This window comes from Pan troglodytes, chromosome X, assembly GCF_028858775.2.
Source record: "Pan troglodytes isolate AG18354 chromosome X, NHGRI_mPanTro3-v2.0_pri, whole genome shotgun sequence".
NCBI classification, from domain to species: Eukaryota; Metazoa; Chordata; class Mammalia; order Primates; family Hominidae; genus Pan; species Pan troglodytes.
In genome coordinates, this window is record NC_072421.2 from 107348621 (window position 1) to 107363750 (window position 15130).

General features: G+C 42.0%; 1 pseudogene; it reads left to right on the top strand.

Annotated features, from left to right (window-relative positions):
* The first annotated feature begins 212 nt into the window (after window positions 1–212).
* Window positions 213–818, top strand: LOC473730 (small ribosomal subunit protein uS7-like; annotated as a pseudogene).
* Window positions 819–15130: the final 14312 nt, after the last annotated feature.

Here is a 15130-nt window from a genome sequence, read left to right on the forward strand (position 1 = left end):
TTGGAAGAAACAGAAATAATGTAGGGAGGAGAAGAAGCCATAAAATCCCTATAATTAACATTTTCAGAGAGATGCATAGATACATCATGTCCATGAAACATGGATGCTAGAAATAAAAAGAAACATTCTAAGAATAAGAATGAATTCTGTCTGTGTCAGGGTGGTGCATGGTCCACATTGAGAAACAGAGATGCTCAGGCTGTGCCCTCAAGATGACCAAGTGGGAGACAGAAGCACCAGTGGTGGCAGAATCCCCTGACATCAAGTTCTTTGGGAAGTGGAGCACTGATGATGCACAGATCAGTGACATTTCCCTTCAGGATTACATTGCAGTGAAGGAGAAGTATACCAAGTACCTGCCTCACAGCATAGGGCTGTATGCCGCCAATGACATCCACAAAGTGTGATGTCCCATCATGGAGCACTTCACTAACTCAATGATGATGCATGGCCACAACAGCAAGAAGCTCATGACTCTGCCTTGTCAAGCATGCCTTCAAGATCATCCACCTGCTTACAGGCAAGAACCCTCTGCAGGTTCTGGTGAATGCCAGCATCAAATGTGGCCCTGGGAGGACTCCACATATATCGAGCAAGCTGAGACTGTGAGACAGCAGGATGTGGACATGTCCCCACTGTACCATGTGAATCAAGACATCTGGCTGCTGTACACAGGTACCAGTGAGGCTGCCTTCCAGAATATCAAGACCATCACTGAATACCTGGCCGATAAGCTCATCAGCATTGCCAAGAACTCTTCCAACTACTATGCCATTGAGAAGAACAACCTGGAGCTCATGGCCAAGTCCAACTGCTGATTTCCTGGCTGTAGCCCAATAAACCTGTCTGCCTTTCAGGGTGGCCCCACAAAAAAAAAAAAGAGAAGAAAAGAAAAAAAAATGAGCTCCTAAAAACTCAAACTACTTGAATAGAAATTTCTTAAAATTAAAAGTTTACTTATTATGTATCTATGGATATATTTTTAATTAATCTCTAAGAATGTAAAACAAAAGTGCAAAGAGTTGGGGAAAAGAGAAAAAGAATAGGAGAATTAGAGAACCAATATCCATTAGGAATGCCCAGAGAGACAACAGAAAAATAGAGGGGAAGAAATAATCAAAGACATAATAAAAGAAATTTCCCTCCAAACAGAAGGAAATGAGTTTACAGACTAAAGGGCCAACTATGTGTTTAGTACAATGACTATATGACACATAGAGACACATTGTTGTGAAATTTCAGAATGCTGGGGATAAGGTCTCCAAAAATGTACCTCTCACTAACCATTTCTCAGGAAGCCACAAGAACATGTGCTCTACCAAGACAAGGGAGTGGTCAAAGGAATATATGGGGTCCAGGAAGTAGAAGGTTGAACTCAAGAGAATGATAAAGAAAATTCCCAGGATGAAGGTGAAAGGAAAGCCCAGGAAGAAAGCTGTGCTGTGGGTTAGGGATAGGTAAATGGAAGGGTCTGGAAAGATGTATCCAGGAAAAAAGATAGAACCAACAAATTACCTGATATGTTGGCCACATTGAGAAGCATTTTAGAGTCCTTTTGGAAAGTATGGGGTTGGGTTAGTACTAATAGGCACACAAAACTAAGCTAGTGAAAAAGAAAATCATCATTAATTCTAAGAAAAACTACAGAACTGTGTGTATGTAAGGAAGGGAAAGGATTAGAAGGAAGCTAAATCATCATATCCCATACAAGAAGTGAATTTTTAAAAACCACTTAAAATTTATATATCATAAAATAGCAATATAAGCTATAATTCCAGAATTTAGAGTTGCATACCAAAGCAAAACCATAAACCAACCAAGAGAGATAAGAATGGTTGTCTCTTAGAAGTGGGAAACAGGGATTGGGAGGATGGAGGTAGCTGTTGTTTTTTTTTTTCAACATAGGACTTTGGGGTACTATCTGTTCAACTATATGCATTTATTACTTTAGTAAGAGTAGTAACTGTTGAATAGTGTCTTGTGGAGTTTATATAATTCAAATAAAATTCTTAGCACACTACTCGAAGCATATAAGTGTCATTTATTTATTTAGACAGAGTCTTACTCTGTTGCCCAGGGTGGAGTCAGTGGCATGAACACCACTCACTGCAGCCTCAATCTCCTGGGCTCAAGTGATCCTCCCACTTCAGTCTTCCGAGTACCTGAGAATACAGGTGTACAACATCATGTCTAGCTTTTTTTTTTTCCAATTTTTTGTAGAAATGGGGTCTCACCATGTTGCCCAGGCTGGTCTTGAACTCTTGGGCTCGAGCAAACCTCCTGCCTTGGCTTCCCAAAGTGCTGGAATTACAGGCATGAGCCAACTTGCCCAGCCAAATGTCACTATTTAAACTCCCTGTTATATAGTATGTACTAAAAAAACATAAAGTGGAAAGTAGTTATAATATTAGCTATAGAAAACTATGTTTATTTAATCAGGAAGGTCAACCGGCTCTATAGTGTTGGAAATCGTGTAAGTCTTTGGCTTTCAGCCATTTTAGATCATTAGGGCTACTTCCTATCTTCTATTCACACACAAAAATTGAGAGCTTTACTATCACTTCCTTTATTCTTGTAAGTCAAGAAAGACAATTGTGCCTTTGTCCTTCTGACATTTAGCCCAGAAGTGAAATGGGCTACAACCCAAATAAATGACCTGGTTTTGTTTTGTAAAGCACATGAAACCTTGATGTCTCAGACTGGATAGAGTTTTCTCCAACTTTGCAAAGGTGCTGATACTTCTATTTGCAAAGCTGAAGACACTGACTTTCCCTGATAGCTAAAACCAAAACTTTGAACTCTCAGGTTAAGGAAATGAAATCTGAAAAAACAGCTTAAGGATCTCCTATGATCTTCTCCACATCTAGAAGTGTACCTGGGGAGTTTTTTTTTCCCAAGACTTCCCACATCCAAAAATCTTAAATTCTGCTTTGTTTATTTGTTTGAGTTTTTTCTTTCCTTCTATTTAATTGCAAACTAGAACTATGCATTCAGACAGTTTGATTTTGATTAAAGGCCTAGTCACACACAATTTGGATAACATTTCCTATTCTCCAAAAGAGTCGAAAATTTGTAGAATAAAGAGAGAGCATATAGGTGGTGTCGTTTCCAATACAACTCTGGACTGTGGTGTCAAATGGTCCTGGGTTTGAGTCTCAATTCTACCACTTCCTGTCACCGTAAGCAAGTTACTTAACTTCTATGCCTCAATTTTCGCATCTGGTAAATGGAGACAGTAATAGCATCCACTCTCTAAAATTCTTGTAAAGATTAAATGAGATATGGCATGACAATCACTTCTCACAGTGCTTGGTGCATAGTAAGCACCAGAAAATTGATAAGCAGTTTTCCTTATTCCTCTTATCTCTCTAGGAAATGAAACCAATCCTTTCTATTTGAGGTATGGCAATCAAAAGGTACCCAATCATTGGATAAAGAAAATGTGGTATGTATACACCATGGAATATTATACAACCATAAAAAAGAATGAAACCATGTCCTTTGCAGCAATATGGATGCAGCTGGAGGCCATTATCCTTAGCAAATTAAGGCAGGAACAGAAAACCAAATACTGTCATGTTTCACTTACAAGTGGGAGCTAAACATTGGGTACACATGGATATAAAGATGGCAACATTAGACACTGGGATCTGCTAGAGAAGGCAGAGAGAGAGGATGGGGGCAGGAGCTAAAAAACTGCCTGTTGGGTACTATGCTCACTACCTGGGTGACAAGATCATTCAAACCCCAAACCTCATCATCATACAATAAACCCACAACAAACGTGTACTCTCGAAATCTAAAATAAATGTTTAAATTACAAAAAAAGTTACCCAATTGAGCCTTAGATATATCATCCAAACTGGAAAAGTATAAAAGTTGGAGGTAGCCCAAATTATCAAAATTAATACTTTTCATTTCTTCATGGTAAAAGGAAAGCTATTTTTAAAAATTCAACTGTGGTTTCTCATCGTGTCTCTGGCGCCCACTAGTGGTAAAACACATGAATTTTCTCCCAGTTTCTGGGTGCATTTTGAAAATACGGCCCAATATTTAAGCTCTAAACTGGAACTGAGAGATAATTCTTTAAACTGCAGCTGTGATGTTTGTTTTTTTGACTCAGATCAAGATGTTACATATTTTATCTGTGTTTACCCTTACAACTCTGGCTGCTGAAAGCACGCACAAGTGCACACACGTTTCCTGGGTCAAATTCAGGTCAAACTTATGAAAGAAAATAGTTCTTGTTTTAGACTTGGATTCTCTACTTAGACTGGGATGAAAATACAAGATGACCTAATGAAGCACTAACAACGCACCAGTAGTTACAACCTTGGAGATTACCAGGCCAGATCTATAGGAACCACACAAGAGCTGAAAAACTCCAACTACGGATTGGCACTGGTAGTTTACACGGATAACTTTGATGAAGAAAATAATCTTTCATAGCCTGCACTGAGGAACTTCTGGGAAAAGTCATTTGAAGTTCTGTTAATTATTCAGCAAATTATTTTCATATTTTACTTTAAATCTACATTACTTAGATTGTCTCTTTGTCATTGGTTGCTTGAGAAAGATTTAAAAGAGATCAAGACAGCTACATTTTCAATTAAAAGACAATCATAAAACCTTCTAATTTGGATCACCATGCAACATCCGGCCTGGGGAAAAAGGAAAGGCCATTTCCGATTCCAGTGGCTTAAGAAATTTCTGACGTAAAAGTTCTATTAAATGTTTATTTAATCAAAAAGAATGACTAAATTCTTTGTTGTCATGCCTCATGTTGCTTCATGATTTTCTCTATTTCTTCCTTCTTTGTGTTCTTTACCCTATCTATTGCCATTCCTTTTCCCTACACCTCTCTCAAATCAATTCTGCTTTATCTTACAGGGTTAGGAATCAGATTTCAAGTTTCCTGAGACACCACCTCCACAGAACCATTGAATTTACATCATCATTAAATAGTGTATTCCAGAAAATATGACTAAATAACCAAAGTTGCCACGGTTTCAGAGCTTCTAGGAAGGGAGTTGCTTTTCTTGGCTCTGCTCTGAAATATGCTCCCCAACATGCCCAATTTTGCTTTCTCTTTGTCTGTTGGACAATGCAGCCTGCACCATATTCACTACACCTCCCACATTGCCTAAGACCTCAATTATTGTAACCTTGTTCTATCTCTGCATATTTGGCAATTGAATAAAATAACGTATTGTACCCAGCAAATAGTGTCCTGTACCCATCCAGTGCAGAACACAGAATGCACTGGAGAATTAATGGAGCACAGAGAAAACGTTCTAGCAGTGGGAATCATCTGAGAAAATCTTCAGCTAATGAGCTGGGAAGCTGGTTTTGCCATTTGGGATATGAGCCTCCCCAAACTACCAAAATGTGACTTTACTTTGCCTACTATGGATCATAATGATAACAAACAATAAAAAAAAGAAAAATCAACAAAGAAATAGATCCTAGGTCTCCCAAAATACAACTGAATAAAAGCTAGAAGACACAAAGGTATAAACCTTGCTTGTAAAATCTAACCCTACTTATAAAAGTTGTCATATTGAGCAGAAACTATGTCTTGACTGAATTTTTTGTATCTTCTCCCGAAGCCAGAAAAGTGCTCTCAATGAACTCAAGTGAGCATTGACATGAACTTGATTGTCTGTCTCTTGGTTAGGGAAAAGTGCAATTACTGAAATGGTTGTGAAATTCTGGGACCAAGTTCGGCCCATTTCAGGCAGAGGGGTTACCCACTTCGAGGAAAGTGCTGAGATTAGCCCAGTTTCCTATGACTTCTGCACCACTTTAATTTCTGCTCATTACAGAGCAAGACCCTCAAGGGCTTTTGGAGCCCTTGAAGAAAGAATCAGCCACGCTTAGTAGAATTTTAGTGTTAAATGTGTTTTACTGTCTTCCTATTCTTTTTTAAATTGAGAATTCTCATACAGGACATAAGTAGTTCCAAGCTTACAAATAGAGTCAGTTCTAAAAATCTGTTTGTAAGTCAGTTTTTTGAACTCAGATTCCATTTCCCCAAGGATCAATAGTGTAAATGTTGACTAGGTTCCAAGTCCAACCTGGAAGAGTTTCTCTAACCTTTAATGTTGATGAAATACTGAATCTTGGCCAAAGAAAACAGCAGAAAATGGTTGTAGCAAAACCAATAATTAAATGAAGCAGAAATAAATTGAATAATTATTTTTTTCTCTAATGCTAATGCTTGGAGCAAAACAAGTTTAATTGTAGAAGAAGGTGGAAGTAGGTGGAGACTTTTGTAGCAATTTAAATTGGGAGGCTTTTGGGTTTCTTGAGGAGCTATGCACTCGCTGGCTCTGGTGCCTTATTCTGCTTTACTGCTAATCTTCCTCTCCTATTTCAGAGTGAGGTTCATGGTGCTCAAGAGTTGACCATCTGGCAATTAGTGGATCTTGGACTACCATGTTCAAACTCCTATTATTCGGCTTGTTTTATCACTTAGTTATTGCAGGCTAGCCTGGCGATTTGATAATCATACAGTTACGCATTTTTTAAATTTATAGTCATGTATTCTTTCATTTATGCCCACAGTGGATTGTTGGCTAAAGACAAGAAACACAAGACTGCTGTTGAAATGCAAGTGAATAAGGATGATAAGAATGATAGTGATTCTGAAAATTCGTTTTTGTATGAGCTGAATTGTGTTCCCTACCCCACAACAAATGCATATGTTGAAGTCCTAACTTCAAGTACTTCCGAATGTGTCTGTGTTTAGAGATAAGGTCTTTTAAGAGGTAATTAAGTTAAAATGAGGTCATTAGGGCAGGCCCTAATCCACTATGACTGCTGTCCTTATAAGAGGAGGAAATTTGAACACAGACACACACAGAGAGGAGACCATGAAGACACGGGGAGAAGACAACTATCTCCAAGCCAAGGAAAGAGGCCACAGAAGAAACCAATCCTGCCAACTCCTTGATCTTGGCACCTAGTCTCCAGAATTGTGAGAAAATAAATGTCTGTTGTTTAAGCCACTCAGTCTGTGGTACTTTGTTATGGAAGCCCTAGTAAACCAATATATTGTCTGAAACTGCTGTTTATCAGATTCCTAAGTGATAACAATCTGATTTAAAAAATTATATAGTACATTAAGCTATCTCTCATACTTTAAACATCAATGGCAAAACTAAAGGTATAGTAACAATTATATCTAATTTGGCTCTACATTTCTTGGGGAAAAAAGAATAAACACATTTGCTATGTTATTGGTGAAGAAAGTCTGGAGAAATAGTATTTTCTTCTAATGTCTTCATTTAGAAACAAAATACTAAAATTATGTAAATATGTGAATTTATCTTTACAATACAAAATGCAACAATTTCAAACAGCATGACATGAAAGCAGTTTTTGTCTAGTTTTGATGCCATAATACGTAACTGCTTTTGACATTTTAATATACATTCAGTCTCCAAAGAAAACATATTGTAATATTATGTTTATAGTTGTCAAAAATTATGTTCATTTTGCATACTTTAAACAGTTTGCATCACTCAAATAAGATAAATCAATTTTTCCTATATTTTAAATAATATTAAAAATTGCATTAAAATATATTTTTAAAATGTTAGCATTGTGGTAGGAAGCCTCTGAGATTGCCCCCAGTGATTCCCATCTCCTGGTATTTAGGCCCTTGTGTAATCCCAACCCCATGCGTGTGGGCTGAATCTAGTTACTTGCTCCTAAGAGAATATGGCAAAAGTAATGGGACTACACTTTTGAGACTAAGTTATGATTTCTCCCTTGCTTTCTTTTTCTCTCTCCTTTGCTCATTCTGAAGGAAGTCAACTGCCATTTTATGAGCTGTGAGCTGCCCTATGGAGAGGTCCACATGGCAAGGAACTGATGTCTCTGCCCAACAGCCAGAGAGGACTGAATCCTTCTAGCTACCACAGAAGTGAGTTTGGAAGCAGATCCTTCCCCAAGCTGAGCCTTCAGATGAGACCACAGACCATGCACTGCACCTTGATTGCAGCCTTCTGAGAGACCCTAAGCCAGAGACATCCAACTACACCATGCTCAAGTTGCTGACCCACAGATACCATGAGATAATAAATGTTGTCTTAAGCTACTGATTTTGGGGTAATTTGCTTTGAAGTAATAGATAGCTAATGCAATCTTCAATAATATAATGATCTAAAATAAAATACTTTTGTTTACCATTTATTTTTTATTATGGCAAGAATGAGAAAATCTCTGGAAAATCTTTGGGTTGTACTAGCCAGGAATGATCACAAAGGAAGCAATTATTTCCCCTAGACCTGAGTTACCTGAAGGCACTGGTTAAAAATTCAGATGTCTGAAGCCTACCCTGGAACTACCAGATCAGAAGATCTAGTGGATGAGTCCAGAAATCTGTATCTTAACAAATCCCACCCCACCAAGCAAATCCAATGCTCATTGAAGTGTGAGACTTATTTTTTTTCAGAGAGGCATTTATACAATTTAACTGTTCTCAAGCATGGCTGTGCATCAGATTCCTCTTGGGAGTTTATTCAATCCTGAATTCTACTCCAGACTTGTTGAAGCAGAGTCTTCGAGGATAAGCCAAGGAATCTGTATTTTTAAGGCTGCCTAGTTACTTCTGAAGAAATTCCTTAATGACAAGCCAGGCCTGGTCAGGAAATGTCACTGAATCATTCTTGGCTTGTGCCACCCACCTATTCTGTCCTTAAACTTGGAAAATAGTGCTTATACTATCTTATATCTTATCAGTCCTAGAGGCAGCCACCCACACCTCAGGTCACATGGGCTAAGAGAGAAAACAGGAGCCTGGGTTTGGGGGAAAGACCCTTGGACTACAAGTGACAACATTCAGTGATATCAGGGTAGGAATAAAGCACATAAATGAGTATTCTACATATTCTACAATTCCGGAGGCACCTGCAACTCAGGTCACATGGACTGTAAGAGAAAACAAGGACTCCATCACTAACAGTATCTGGAAATCTCCACGGTGGCACGATGAGGCATGACTGTCAAGCAGTTTGACCTGTTTAGTAGTTGGCCCCCGACCTTTTCTTTTTCCACTATATCCCAGTGAGCAGGCTAACGAGATTCGTGATAACAACACTATGCCTTATTTCAGGAGTCTTGTTACAGTCAAGTTCTGTGTTAAAGGCTTAGCATGCAAGGACTCATTTAATACTCACATTAACCTTGTGAAGGAAGTACATCAGTAGTGTCCATTTTATTCATGAAGAAACTAAGACTCAGAGAGGTTGTGTGGCTTGCCATGAGTTACAAAGCTAGAAAGTGGCAGAGCTTAAACTCAAACCCCAGTCTATTTGACTCCAGAGGCTGGGACCATAAGCATAAATTCTTTTATTTGTAAGATGATACCACTTGTTTCCTTTGGCTAGTTTGTTCACCACTTAGCCTAACAATGGCCACAACTGGAACTGTTTCTTTTATTTTAGCTTCAGGGCTTCCCAGGTTGGGTGTCGAGTTGATCTCAGCTGGCTGCCAGCCCTGGCTGTAAGCTCTGAAGATCCTCCAGATAAGAACTGTTCTTATAAATTCTGGCTCCTGGACTAGTTATGGGGACAGGATGAAAGGCTCCAGAGTAATCCTTTAAGCTCTCCTAGGGAGTTGCAAGGGTATCCATCACCAGACCTGTTGCCTGAGACACTGGCATTCCTGAGACCCCAGGCCATACAGATAGAGTGGCCGCTGGCTCTAGTATAATCAGAAACTAATTGTCTTGTTAACTCTTTGTTCTGGTGTCAAACTGACACTCATAATTAGCTTTGAAAGCAACATAGGGGCTATGGCTGGCCATTGCATAGGAGACATAAAGGGCAAGGAGGAGAAATTTACTCAACAGTGTCAGTGGGCAAGTAACTCCTCTCTCAGGGACAGACCCTGACTCTGGTGTCCCTCTCCTGGGTGTCCTTATGTATAGCTGGAGTAGGAATCACTCCACTGGGCTTGGGGATCCTACCTTGGCTCTGACCTGGCCCAAGGGCCTTCTCTGCTGGTGAGAGCCCCAAAGCTGGTGCTGTGCTCCCTAGCTGAGAGAACCCTCCCCTTCTGAGCCAGCACTCAAGGGCCTCTTGGAAAAGCTGCCTCTGTGAACCAGAGGAAACAACAGCCCATAAGAGAAGATTCTAGGAGTTCTCGGGTCCCAGTAATTGTGGAGCAAGAGTGTCCACAATAACTCATTTCCTAGCCTCTGGCAACTAGGGGGCATTGAAGATCATTTTAGCAGGGACTGGAAGAGAGGCTTCTCAGACTTATGTGATCCAATGGGTCAGATTTGCCCGGCCTGGGGATTAGCTGAGACTGCACCTACTCATAACCACTCACTTGGTGGATTCAGAAGAGAAAACAGAAATAAATCCTATGGGTCAGGGAGACTGGCTGACTATATCATAAAAGCCCATGCAAGGCAAGAGGTTCTTGAAACTTGGAGTTAACTGGGATCTGTCCTACTTCCCTGAAGAAGTTCTAAGCAATTGGCTTTGGAACTCCAAGGACTTAACAAATAAATCACTGGGAGACCAAAGCCATCTTGGTTAGTGTTCTGAAAACAAAGTGAGGTCAAGGATCACACGTCAGTGTTAAACATCAAGGGCTAAGTCTAAGCTAGAGTTTCCTGGAGGTTCCTTGCAAGCTTTTGGGAACCTCAGAGAAGATACAGCTCACTTTCTGATGATTACCTTAAGCAGCAAGAAAGGCCAACTTTTAACACTCTTGGGCCTGAGAGTAAAATTTTAGTAGCTGCTCCTGGGTTTCCTCCCATTTCTCACACTTGATGCCTAGTTATTCATGGCCTAAAGTAAGACAGAAATGCCTCAGGGGCAGCATTTCTGAAGAAACAACCTAGGTTTGTGTCTGTGGGAACTTGGGGAATAACTGGGTCCCTGGAGGTTAAACAGCTACTGCTCCCAGGGCAGTTTTCCCAAGCATTGCCAGAATTTCTGGGCTGTCTTCAGATTGCATCTAAGAAGAGGGTGCCAAGTGACTTACTCCTAAAGGGACAAAAAAAGAGGTGGTAAGGAAGAGGCCTCAGGGTAGCTGTATCCTGTGCTAAACCCTAGGTAGTCCAGTCCCAGCACTCACTCTCAGTCCAAGAAAAATATAGCAAAATATAGAAGACATTAAAATGGCCTAGGTTGGGTGTGTGTGTGTAGACTTTCTTAGTTTCTATGTCTCCAGCTCAGATAATGGTGACTGTTTATAACAAATCTCAGTTAAAGTAACACCTATGATTATGGATATAAGCCATTTCCTACCATCCTGGATAAGTGCTGCTTGCATTCAGAATGTGACTAAAACTATCATGCCTAACTTGTTGCATTAGATTTATGGGATTATGGGATTTTGTTCCGGGACCTGCTAGGTCTAATTAAAGTGTTAGGACTCCTAGGAGACCAGCTGTGGTTTGCACAGACAGGAGCTTGAAAAAATGCTGCCGTGAATGTGTTCCCAGCTCTGCAGCAGTGGAGATGCAGTTGCTGGAACTGAGTGCTCCAGGTGTCAATGTAGAGTTGTGGTCTTTGTCCTTGCTGCCCCAAATCCCCAATCGTTAATTTATTGGGTTTTGTTAGAAGACATTCCCACACTAAAGAACTCAAGAACTGAAGTGACTGTTCTTGCCTTGCTTCATGGCCCCTCTGTGGGCATGAGTTCTGCGCACAGAGCTCCTTCCTCCTTCCTTCCTTCCCTCCCTCTCTCCCTCCCTCCCTCCTTCCTGCCTTACTTCCTTCCTCCCTCCCTTCCTCCCTCCATCCCTCCCTGCCTCCCTCCTTCCTGCCTTACTTCCTTCCTCCCTCCCTCCCTCCCTTCTGTCACAGGCCTGAGTGCAGCCCTGGAACAAGGACCATGATCCTGAGGGGAAGGGGATGTTTCTGGGAAGGGCCAGAAGAAGGGTGTCTTCTCACTCCAGGCTGGCATCTGCTACCACCTCACTCTTCAAATACTGGGGCTCGCCTGACTCTGTCCCCAGCCTTTGCCCTGGAGGAGTAAAATGGGACAAGAGAAACCCCATCCAGTCCCATGAGGTCAACTAATATCCCTTGACTGTGGTGGCTTTCCAGCCCCCATGTCTCGCCTGGGCTCAAAGCCAAGATTCCCAGTTTCTTGCTGGACATGTCCTCTATCTAGCACCCCAAACCCAACAAGTCCAAACAGACCTTGTCACCTGTCTCCCCTCACTCCCCCTCTCTACTAACAGTCTTGTGTTCCCTGCCTCAGTTGACAGTATCACCACGGACCCAAGCTGGAACCTCAGGGTCCTTGTCATCTTTTCCCTCTCCTTGACCCCATGAGAGCCAGCCCTGAGGTTTCTACCTATTGACATGTGTCCTGAGTCATCGCCTCCTCTCGGCTCTCACTGCCACGGTCGTGGTTCAGAACCTGTTCCACTTCTTGCCCAGACCCTGGAGATGGTCTCCCAATTGGTCCGCATGCAGCTGGCCTCTCTTCCCTCCAATCCTTCCACACCCTGGTGCGGTAAGTACTGTCTTCCTGGTCTGTCCCACATCTGCCTTAATAAAAAGCTCTAGTGGCTCCCTCTTGCTCACAGAACAAAACCCTGAGCTTGGCCAATAGGGCTGTGAATAGCTGACTCCGAACACTCGTCCACTTGCCTTCTGCTGCTGCCTGTGGTGTGCCCAGCCATGATTGTCCCACCCTCTGGAACATGCAGTAGGCCCTGTCACACAAATATTGCTCCCTCTGCCTGGAATATCCTTCCCCTCCCTCCACTATTCCTTGTGACGAAACCTGTCATCACCCAAGATGCCTCTCAAGCCTCCTTCATCCATTAAGCCTTCTCCAACTTCTCCAGGTACGTTCCTCTACCACAGCACCCATCGGACCATGAGGGATTATGTGTGCCTCGGTCCCTCCTACTGCATGGGGAGGACCCCAAAGGTTGCCTGGGACCACGTTGGGTTCTCCTTTGCATTCTCAAAGTTTAGTGCAATGCTTGATATACAGTAGGTGCTTGATAAATGTTTGTTGTTTAATCCCTTCTTATTCTACAATCTTTCATGTGGGTCCGTGTGAAGAGACCACCAAACAGGCTTTGTGTGAGCAACATGGCTGTTTATTTCACCTGGGTGCAGGCGGGCTGAGTCCGAAAAGAGAGTCAGCGAAGGGAGATAGGGGTGGGGCCATTTTATAGGATTTGGGAAGGTAATGGAAAATTACAGTCAAAGGGGGTTGTTCTCTGGTGGGCAGGGGTGGATCTCACAAGGTACATTCTCAAGGGTGGGGAGAATTACAAAGAACCTTCTTAAGGGTGGGGGAGACTACAAAGTACCTTCTTAAGGGTGGGAGAGATTACAAAGTACATTGATCAGTTAGGGTGGGGCAGGAACCAATCACAATGGTGGAATGTCATCAGTTAAGGCTGTTTTTACTTCTTTTGTGGATCTTCAGTTACTTCAGGCCATCTGGATGTATATGTGCAAGTCACAGGGGATGCGATGGCCTGGCCTGGGCTCAGAGGCCTGACATTCCTGCCTTCTTATATTAATAAGACAAATAAAACAAAATAGTGTTGAAGTGTTGGAGTGGCAAAAATTTTTGGGGGGTGGTATGGAGAGAGAATGGGTGATGTTTCTCAGGGCTGCTTCAAGCGGGATTAGGGGTGGCGTGGGAACCTAAAGTGGGAGAGATTAAGCTGAAGGAAGATTTTGTGGTAAGGGGTGATATTGTGGGGTTGTTAGAAGAAACATTTGTTGTGTAGAATTATTGGTGATGGCCTGGATACGGTTTTGTATGAATTGAAAAACTAAATGGAATAAGAGAAGGAGAAAAACAGGTATAAAAGGTCTAAGAATTGGGACGACTCAGGACATCTGATTAGAGAGTGCCTAAGGAGATTCAGCATAGCCCTGCCAGCAAAGAGTTAAGAATGGCAGTTTGGGGATAGCACGAGGCAAGCGTGATCAGGGTGAGGAACAGGAAAGAAGAAAATATGGGGAAATGGGGTGAATATCAGGTGGATCAGAGAGATACAGTCATGAGGGTCAGGTGTGGTATCCGGAATAATGTGGGAGGCCGGATTGAAGTCCGGGCCAGGAACAATGGTAATTGTGGGAGACTCAACAAAGAGTGAGTATAGCTGAAGGAGCCAGGGAGCAGAAAGTATATGTGTCAGGTGTGAGGAAGAAAATAGATTTTGGAAATTATGAGAGCTGTAGAGAGTGAGTTGAGCATAGTTTGTGATTTTTAGGGCCTCTAACAGTATTAAAGCAGTGGCAGCCGCTGCACGCAGACATGAGGGCTAGGCTAAAACAGTAAGGTCAAGTTGTTTGGACAGAAAGGCTACACGGTGTGGTCCTGGCTCTTGTGTAAGAATTCTGACCGCACTAACCATGCTAGGAAGGAAAGGAGTTGTTCTTTTGTAAGGGATTAAGGTTTGGGAGATTAATCAGACACGATCAGCAGGGAGAGCACGTGTGTTTTTATAAGAATTATGCCGAGATAGGTAACAGATGAGGATGAAATTTGGGCTTGACTGAAGTAATGGGGCTGTCTGAAGCCTTGCAGCAGTACAGCCCAGGTAATTTGCTGAGCCTAATGGGTGTCAGGGTCAGTCTAAGTGAAGGCAAAGAGAGGCTGGGATGAAGGGTGCAAAGGAATAGTAAAGAAAGCATGTTTGAGATCCAGAACAGAATAATGGGTAGTAGAGGGAGGTATTGAGGATAGGAGAGTTTATGGGTTTGGCACCACGGGGTGGATAGGCAAAACAATTTGGCTGATAAGGCGCAGATTCTGAACTTGTAAGCCTTGTCTGGTTTTAGGACAGGTAAAATGGGGGAATGGTAAGGAGAGTTTATAGGTTTTAGAAGCCCGTGCTGTAGCAGGCGAGTGATCACAGGCTTTAATCCTTTTAAAGCGTGCTGTGGGATAGGATATTGGCGTTGAGGGGGGTAAGGGTGATTAGGTTTTAATGAGATGGTAAGGGGTGCGTGATCAGTCGCCAAGGAGGGAGTAGAGGTATCTTATACTTGTGGGTTAAGGTGGGGGAATACAAGAGGAGGACGCAAAGGAGGCTTTGGATTGGGAAGAAGGGCAGCAACGAGATGCGGCTGTAGTCCAGGAATAGTCAGGGAAGCAAATAATTTGGTTAAAATATCTC